We start from the raw sequence: 9,555 nt of genomic DNA on the forward strand, positions 1-9,555 counted from the left end.
CAACAGCTGAAATAGGGAGGCGATTCAAAGGGAGGGTACAAAGCATCAGCTAATCAGAGATATCCTGGGGAGGGTAAAAGGCAGGGTTCACAAAATCATCATCCAATGAGGGAGGTAGAGGGAGAAGGTTGGGTCACATGGACTAATCAAGTGTTGAAGTTTAGGGGATTTCCGAAGTGGAATTCCAAGCATGCGGTGGGCCTACGACAGATTGACAGGAGACTGAGGGTAGATTGACAACATGGGGTGGAAGGGTCTCATTTGGACCAAACCATCAACTTAGGTAATAGCAGAACATACCATATTAACAAGAAACACACTGCAACAAGACTTTATCTGAAAAGTCTTTCCAACTTAAACAATTCTATATCTGCATCACTTTAGAGGTGTCAGGATTTCTGGAAAAACACAATTTTCATAGGAGTCCAACTGAAAATTGAGCATCTCTGAAACCATCTCTTCACCTCTCTGTGCCTCAGCTTCTCATTTGCAGACCTGTGATACTCCTATTTCTCTTCCCTGCCTGGTAAATGTAAAGTTCTTCAGGCAAGAATTATCTCTAATGATGTGAGTGTACAATGCCTAAAGCTGGGTGTCCCAGTATAGACTGTGACCTCCAAGAATTCATGGTCTACAAGAAAATATGGGGGGAGGGGGGAGAAGATGAAAGAGCAAAGTATTTTAGAATATAAGACGGAAGTTAAATACAGCTAATTACCCAGAGATTCCCATCAGGCTCACAGACTCCCACCATGGACATACTCAGTGGTTGCTCTTTACTTCTGAGCTTTACTTTAATCCTTCCTCATTTCTTTTCTTTAATTTTCAGTCAGTTCAGGATCCTAATGTTTTTGCCAACTTATTTTTAATGGGATTGTTAGCATCCAGGAAGCCTTGTCAAATAATCATTATACAACTACTTTCAGGGACCCCTGTGGCTGCTTCCACTTGTGGTGCATTCCCCCTCACCCCTCTCTCCTTACATTAGCAGGGGAGATAGTTTTCATACTGGGAAAGTGTCAAATTAAAAATCTGGCTGTTTGACCCTATCCTGCATGTTCATCCAAAAGCATAGCTGCTCTGACTGCCTGATGGTCCTTTTACATTATTATATTGTCTTTGGCAATTCACATTTACACATTAGCCAACAAAAAGACATTTGTAAAATTTTTTCTTGAGTAACAAATTGAAGTCTGTCAGCTACAAGAAAACCATATACCCGCTGCTCTTTCTCACTCAAATGGAAAAAAGGTTGCTTTTAAATGAGACTTTCAGCCATTTCTATCTAAGAACATCTCACTGATTGCTCACCACCCACAGATCAGCCTTTTCAATGACTATTGCTTTTCTGAAATGCTGAACAATGTATGTTGCTGAATCTTAGCGCTTTGCCTGTCTCTGCTAGAGGCTGCATTATCTACCTATTTTGATATTTTCTGCTGCAAAGCTTACATTGTGGTAGACTTACTTTTCAACTAGTTTCCCTGTATTCTTTTCTAGTTTCATATATAAAAGGAAATCATCATTGCCACTTAGAAAATCTTTATGGCCAGAAATTTTAGGGTCCCCAAAACCTTTAAAATTGAGGTGTAATAGTAGAGAGTTGGACCAAAGTTTCAGAAGAGCTTATCTCCCACAGCTCCCCACTGGAAGCTGGTAGATTCTGTTGAGACATTCAGAAAGCTTGTGGGATGTTTTCCTCTCAGTGGCCAGACCCAGGGTTACTGTCAGCACTAAGCTCTGCAGGAGAGAGAGATTATGGCAAATCAGTCACATGCAGTGCCCTTTGTAATCAGCACTTCCTGACACAGGGCAACTTCTCTTTCCTCTCTGGTGCACCAGAAACAGAATCTCTGTGGTGCTGTGGGCTCTGGCTCACCAGGCAGTGCTGCTCCCTGGAGCACTGATCACTCATCCAGGTCCTTTAACCTTTTGAAACTGTGCGAGATTTGTTGCCCTGGTTTTGAAAGGATTTCAAAGGAGATTCACCTGATTCATGTCAAAAACATCATATCTTAAAAAGTTTCAAGAGGAAGTTCAAGAACTTGAGAATGCAGAGCCAAAATGTATCCTTACAGGACTTGCCCTTCCTGCTAGCCTATTCCCATTGGAGAAAGCAGTCGGAGTTTCCAGAGCCATGACTTGGAACATAGTTCACCTTATCCAAGTTTATTCTTGGTACAGGACAGGCTTGTTAGACTCCTGACATTTCATAAATCAACTGAAAAAGAAGATGGTGTAGAACTGTTTTTTCGGGGGTTTTTTTTATGTCTATATTTTTGGGTGGGGAGAGAACACAGAATAAGCATGTTACTTCATACATTTGGTCTGATGTTTTTACAGGGACTCAGGAACAATCTGCCTGAGAGTAAATCAGCTGGCAGACATCCATTTTTGGCACTGTACTGCTTGGATTTTTCTGACAGAGTCAAATATTGATGAGATCAACAAAACTAACTGGCTGAAGACAGTTGTCATTCTCAAGGAGGATAAATCCAGCATGGAAAGGGTGAACAGACATGCCTAAGGAAGGAGTTTTGTTGCTGTTCTCCTAATGGCCATGCCCAGGCAGAATTAAAATCAGCCTGAAACAGCTCTGCCATTAAAGGAGCTGAATCATCTTGGGAGGAGCTCAAACTGGGGATGCAACAAAGTCACAAAAACACCTTTGTGAGCCTGTTTCTCCTTAGCAGGTCACATTGCTGCATTGGTGAATGGAATAATTTATATTCATTCCAGGTCCTGCTCAATTAGAGATGGACCTTGATTTTGTTTTTTAGCATTCAAAACCCTGAGAAATCTTGATCTATCCTAGCTTGTTACATTAAGGAGAGTCAGTTTCCAATCTCTAGCCCCCGGCAGTGCACTCTGCGTTACACCTGTCCTGAATTCTGTGCCTTAGCAGCCCAGCAGAGGTGCAAATAATTGTGCTCGAAGCAGAATGTACATAGACATTGATACCTTTCAAGGGATATCTGCAGGTAATGACAGCACAGCAAATTGCACAGAACCGTATTCTTGAAAAAATTCACCCCTTTTTGGGTTGGCAAGTCATTCATGAACCAATTTTGATTACTATGTATTTATTTCTTGTCCATACATATTTCCCAGTTAGTTTCCATGAATTATTGTCTACATGTAAGCTACAACCAATTGATAGTTATGAATATTTGCTATTCATTATGAATGCAGTAAGACAGGTCACCAGGGGTCTATGTTATTGTTTCTGCATTTGCTTTGGACGACTGTTTTAAAGAGGAGAGTAATTAATCCTGATATGAATAATGTAAAGAATAAAGAATCCAAGTGACAATTATCAAGTGAAAAAAACACTTCTGTCAAAATTCTTAGCTCAGAGATGGTAGGAGTCCGAGAATTAAGAACTCATAATTAGTATAGCCTCACAAATCATAACAAACAAAATAATTTTTGTCCATACAAGTATTCTCAAGCCAGTGTCTTTAACTATTGTTTAAAAAACTACAGTGCCAGAAATCATCCAGCATTCCTTTAAGTGTAGCAGCTATTGTTTCAAACACTAAAAATATTTATGTAGAAAGCAGAATTTGGTAATAGTTCCGAACACGTAGAAATACACTAATGAGCTTTTGCAGAAGCAGCTCCTCTTGACTGGTTATTACTACTGCTTCACAAGAGGATTTCCATCCTGCATAATTTAACAACAATGCTTTTAAACCTTGTGAAGTAAGCAAGTTTAAAGTTTTTTATACATATTCTCTATCTTCACACTGTTCGGAATTAAACCATTACAAGAAAACTATCTGTTAGGAGTATCTGGGTTTGCAATTTCACTTCCACAGGCTATGGTACAGATCTCAAAACTATGACAAGTTGTTTTCTGAACTGATCCCTCTTTGTGTAACCACTCCACCCCATTGATCCCTTAAAAATGAATGATGTAAAAGCATGAGTTTAGTGAGGAACTCCATATTAAATATCAAGACTGCAAATTAAACACTCAAAAGCTGAAAATACCACTGATCTCCCTACTGATTTCTCACTAAAATCCTCCTGTCCAATCTGCACTCAGTTTTGCCAAACAAAAAACTGAAACTTGCAATAGGATGCATCTGGTGGCAATTCTGATCCCGTTTATTATTACCTGGCACCACTGGATATTTTGTATCAAAAAAATCAAGTACTAGCTAGTATGTGCAACAATAGGAAATCTGCATTGTAAAGGGAGTGTCAGCCTTGGTGTTCCCTTGGCCAGGACACAGCACCCTGAGTCTTTCAACCAAAACACAACCATGAAATTCAATGCTCCAGCAAAACCCAGTTTCTCTGAATGGCCAAATGAATGTGAAAGCAGCACTTTAAGAACATCTACAGTGGATAACAAAAACCATTTAAGCTCAGTTACATCATCTTTGTTACCTAAATTTTGGGCTAAAAGCAAGATTTAGCCCCAGAAAACTCTGCAGTAGATGGGCTGTTCTGCTAAATGGGAACTTGAGAAAATGCTATTATATGGTTTATCATACAAAGAACATCAACTCATCATAGAACACAGAAATCTAAAAATTTAATTCAATTTATGAATAAAGCTTTTGTGGGAACTGTCAATGAATAAAGAGCAACATTAGGAATTAGGTACAATTACAAGAATTTCCAAATTAAACATGCTACAGTCCAACAAGTCAAACAAGGACTACAGGAGTTCACTTGCTGACATGTAACTGGGATTTGCCCTAATGCTGTGACAAGTGTCACATAACTCAAGAGAAAATGAGAAATTTTGAGCAGTCATCAGAGTGGAAACCTGACAAATAGGGCCCAATGCCACACGCTGAGGAAAACCAAAACTGAACATCTGTTCATTAAGTGATCTCTGTCCATATTGTGCACTGAATGGAGCTGGGGCCCAATGTCAAAATAGAATATGCTTATTTAACTAAAATCTTATAATCAGAGACACGACATTGCATAAACCCCTCTGATTCTCTCTGTTTAAAAATTCATGGCCTTGTCTTTGGAAACTAGCAAAATTCTTTTGTTATAGTTCTGTGTGTAATAATTATACACAAAGCTTTGTGATGGCGTAGAAAGCCTGTGCTAAAAAAGCAGAAAAAAAAAAAAAGAATTTTCACAAAGCTTGAATGTCATAGACTTCACCAGAGGGAAGCTTAACTTTACATCTTTCTGGGAAACCATTCCTATGTCACTGGTTTAATCTAAAATGTAAGATTAGGTAATGAAAGAGTAAAGAAGAGCTTTAATGTTTAGATTTTACCTCTGGTTGCTACAAGCACTGGAAATTGGCTCTTCAATAGAAAAATGAAAAGACAGACAATGGATAAATTCCTGAACCAGATGGTTAAATTCAAAGAAGCCCATGTAAGTGTACTTTGGCCTGTCAAAGTGAGCCATGTGAGGTAGATGGGCTATAGAAATGTGGGACTCACCATACATTAGCAATCACAGACACACTCTAATCAGGACAGCACTTTAAACATGTACCTCAAAGGCAACAAAAAGTGTTGGCTGTGTTTGATTGGAGTGAATGTTCATTGATTTCACAGTGTCCTAAAACTTCATTCAAGGTTCTTCTGGAAAGGATAAAATAAAGTGGCATGTGGTAATTGCCTTGACATCTTTCAGGAAAAATCAATAATGAATATGAGTGAAGGTTCAGAAAAGAAAGAGATCTACTGCTGGGCTAACCTAGAGGGTTTAAATTAAACTAACTAGATTTGATAAACAGTGAAGTCTCTCTCATCCATGTATTGTAGGTGAACTTAGTTATATTGCTCCTGAGAGAGAAGTGCTAATTACATCCTGGCAGCATCCCCAGGCAGGACACAGCTGACATTGCATGGTTTCTCTGGGCACTCAGCTCTGCAGGGTCCTGGGATCTAGACCCATGCCACTCCTGCCCTCCCAAGCTCTGTGCCTCTTCCTCTGCAGTGATGGGCAGTCATGATCAATTATGTGCTGAACAGACGCCCCAACCAACCAAGCAGGCTGAAAACTGCCTGTGTGAGCAAAGAAATGGTGAGCCAGGAGAGACAAAGGTGGTGGGGAGGGGGGAAAGAAGGAAAGGATATTTCTGCTGCCAAAGGCATGGGCAGGCTGAGATCTCTCTGATGAACTGTCACTTTTCTTGCAGATGCTGCTGTTCCTGGTCTTCAGGTCATGGATGCACTTTTGAAAGCATTTACCTCTAAACTGGACATGCAAAATAGTCAGATGTGTGGCTTGTATTTTAAATTACCCTGAGAAAGAGTAAAATCCTCATGTGGCAAAATTTTATTACAGAGTTTCACTCTATGCTATACTGAAATTTCATAATAGAACTACTCTTCTACAGCTTGATACTCAGGATTACAGGGAGGAAAAAAACAGAAATATGGTTACTCAAGATGGTCTACACATCCTTGACATTTGCATTGAAAGGAAAAATTGCTAGAGATTCTCTTCTCCTTAATTTTTTACTGAGCAATTTTTTCTATGCTTCTGTGCACAGGCATAACTGTTACACAGTAAAGAAAAGGTTGTTTGTGGGAGCCCCTAATTAATGGTGAATAACACTGGCTACCAACAAAACAAGTTCATTTTCCCAGAGTTCAGATACTGGCAGCAAGATTTCCCTGGGAGTGTACAAAGCTAATGAAAAGTCTGTTCGTTTTGCAGCTCAGATACAGACAGCATTTGTTCCTCTAGTTTTCCAAAATGAACATATAGTCATCAGATGTAATTGTTTACCAAATTTGATACTTTTATATAGTGTCATTCTGGAGCCTGAATAAGCACAAATAATGCAGAAATGTAACACAGAGAGGAGGAAAGAAATTGCTCATAGAATCCAAGCAAGCCTTCATTGTACTTCGTGTTCTTTCTAAAACACTGCAGTCTGGGTCTGCTCTTTGTACTTTATTAGCACCATCTAAGGGAAGAAAATGGAAAGCACCTAAGGCTGGACAGAATTAGTAAACAATGGTGAAATCTTTTCACTGTGGTGAAAATCTATGTCAGAATGTTTCAAATCAAGAGACACAAAAATCATATTTTAGTTCTCAAATTACCTACCAAAAAAAAAATACTGATTAAACTTATCAGTGAAAAAAAAAAAATCAGAACATTAGAATGTAACTCATGGTCTTCAAATTGGAGCTAATATTCATATACAGAAACAAGAAATAGTGAGGGGTTTTCCCTCCATTAATAGTTCCACATTAATGGAAGAGGTGTAGGATGTGGTGACCCACAGAAGAATGAAATAATTCATTTGGGTAATAAAAGATTGCAATATTTTTTTCAGAAATAAATTAATATGCACTTTGTGGGAAGGCAGGAAGTGGGAGCTGTTAACACCTATCCAAAATTAAAACAAAAGGCTTGGGTTCACAGTCATGGCAATTTGGTGTGACAAAGAGTCACCTAATAAATCAACTTGGAAAGCCAATACAGCTCAGCAATTAGCTACAGGTGTAGAAATTACCATTTGCCACCCAGTGGGGTGATCGTTGTTGATTTTCAGCTCTCTAGCTCGGTACCTGAGTTAGGATTTTTGCACTTAACTAGCTGAGAGTCCTCCAGCTTCTGACTGGGACAGGCTGGACAAAAGCTGGGAGGTGCCAGGGCACTGAGAAGCCCTGCCTGGGCCAGTGCCACAAGGAAAATCTTTCTCCTCCTTGGCTGGTCCTGCTGAGACCCCTGCATTCATGAAGAGTGGAGAGAGAAAACACTTGGGAAAGACTTTTTGTCTTTGGGAAATAAAGCAAAGACTGACTTCTGAAAGCTGCTGTCTTATTCTAGCTTTATGTTTGCTACAGCAAGCACCTTGTCCTACCTTCTTGCTTCAGTTCAACTCAATTCAGCTGATTACCTTTGTGTTTTCATCATAAATATTCACTATACATTAAACTCAATTTGTGCCTTTACGTTGTCTTATCCTCTTGTCATTTGACTTCTGTTTGTGAGTTCTAAAGTCTCTATTTCTCCTGTTTTAAATTAAAAAACTATTTTATGTTAAGCAATTAGAAATTATTATAAAGATTATTCCTTCATAAAACAGCTTTCCCATTGAATATAGAAACAATTTATCAGCATGTGAATCATGCTTGCATCTGTTCCATTTGCAAAATAAAGGGACAACCAAACACAGAGTGAAATAACTAGAACATAAAGAAAAAACCTATAAATAATAGGTTCTTCAATGTAACAAAAAATTACATACAGCACCAAAAAGAGAGAAATTTAGGTTAGAGAAAAAAGAAACAAATCTTATAAAGAGGACAAACAATTACTGGAGTGTCCTGGTTTAGGGCAAATTTAGGAGAAAACCTCCAGTGGGGCTCCCCCCACGGGAAGCAAACCCATGTGGCCCTTCTTCCCCCACCCCCAACCGGTTCGGGAAGAGATTTCTCTGAGAGAAGTGGAAAAAACCTGTTTATTTCACAGGCACAGCACTACCCAGCACAAAAATTAATGATATCAAGTTACAAAACCTCTCGCCCTTCAGAAGAGATGACAAATTCAGAGGGTCTCTTTCCTGTGGGTGTTCGCTCTGTTATCAATCCCTCTGGCGCTGGAAAATGCCGCTGCCCAGGCTGGGCTCCCGGTAGTCCACGGGTGCAAGCTCCCGGTGCTCCCCCGAGTCCCCAGTCCAGAGCAGGTTCGATTCGTTTCAGAAAAAGGGAAAGAAAACAGTCCAGGAAGACCTCTCTGCTCCGGCTAGTTGGAAAGCCAAGGCGATCTGTGTCTTGTTGTCTGTCTGTGCTGTAGTCAAAACTCCCGACGCGGGGGGGGAGCAAGTACAGTCTCTGATAACAAACTCGGTGATTCTTTTCCACTCACTTTTACTCTCAGATGGAATTTTAAAAATACAAAATCTGTGTCTGGGTTAGGTGGACGGATGGGGATACAATTTAACATCATAATCAACCCAGGACATGGCGTCCTTTGCCACATTTTATACCGGGACCTCTATCATGGTCATTTTTAAAGTAGGATATGACATCTTTCCAGAAGCTCTACTGTGCTTCAATTAAGAAATAATTAATCCAAGTCTCCTTTACCATGTTATAAAGGAGGTCAGATTAAAAGATCACAATAATAAAAAAAAAGTCAAATCACTCTGCACTATGAATAATTTGTCTGATATCTTTCTTCTTGTTCAACCATTAACATTTGCACGTTAACTACTTGTCCTGTATAATGCAGTAAATAGTGCTTATTGAGCAAAAGCCTTACAATAAGATGATCTATTACTTACACAGTAATTTCCTCTTTTCTCAAAGAAAACTTTGAGAAATTAATCTCCATTTCTAGTGCTTCAAAATTTTAAATGCAAAATTTGCTTCATGTAATCACTGCAAAATATTATTTTCAACTTAGATATTGTAACAAGGATTCTTTTCCTCAGGTTTGTGCACAAAATACATATAAAAAACACGGATGTGAATGCAGTCTGACTTTGCTTAAAAATCTAAACTTTTGTCAGGTTTTAAGGAAACAGGCTCAGTTCAATTTATTGGTTAATTCAGTACTCTTATAACGTAAAGGAAATGGATGCAGGAGCTTTCACAGCTA

The 9,555-nt window shown here is 39.1% G+C and overlaps 1 long non-coding RNA gene across 2 annotated transcripts in view; it reads right to left on the minus strand.

Annotated features, from left to right (window-relative positions):
• The window catches only part of LOC107203975, a 95,266-nt gene extending 86,619 nt beyond the window's left edge, over positions 1-8,647 (minus strand). For both annotated transcript variants that reach the window (XR_001521426.3, XR_004497294.1), the window contains exon 1: positions 8,472-8,647. This is a non-coding gene — a long non-coding RNA (uncharacterized LOC107203975). The remainder of the gene's footprint in view (positions 1-8,471) is intronic.
• Between the last annotated feature and the right edge of the window lie 908 nt (positions 8,648-9,555).

The sequence above is a fragment of the Parus major genome, chromosome 4A, assembly GCF_001522545.3.
Source record: "Parus major isolate Abel chromosome 4A, Parus_major1.1, whole genome shotgun sequence".
NCBI classification, from domain to species: domain Eukaryota; kingdom Metazoa; phylum Chordata; class Aves; order Passeriformes; family Paridae; genus Parus; species Parus major.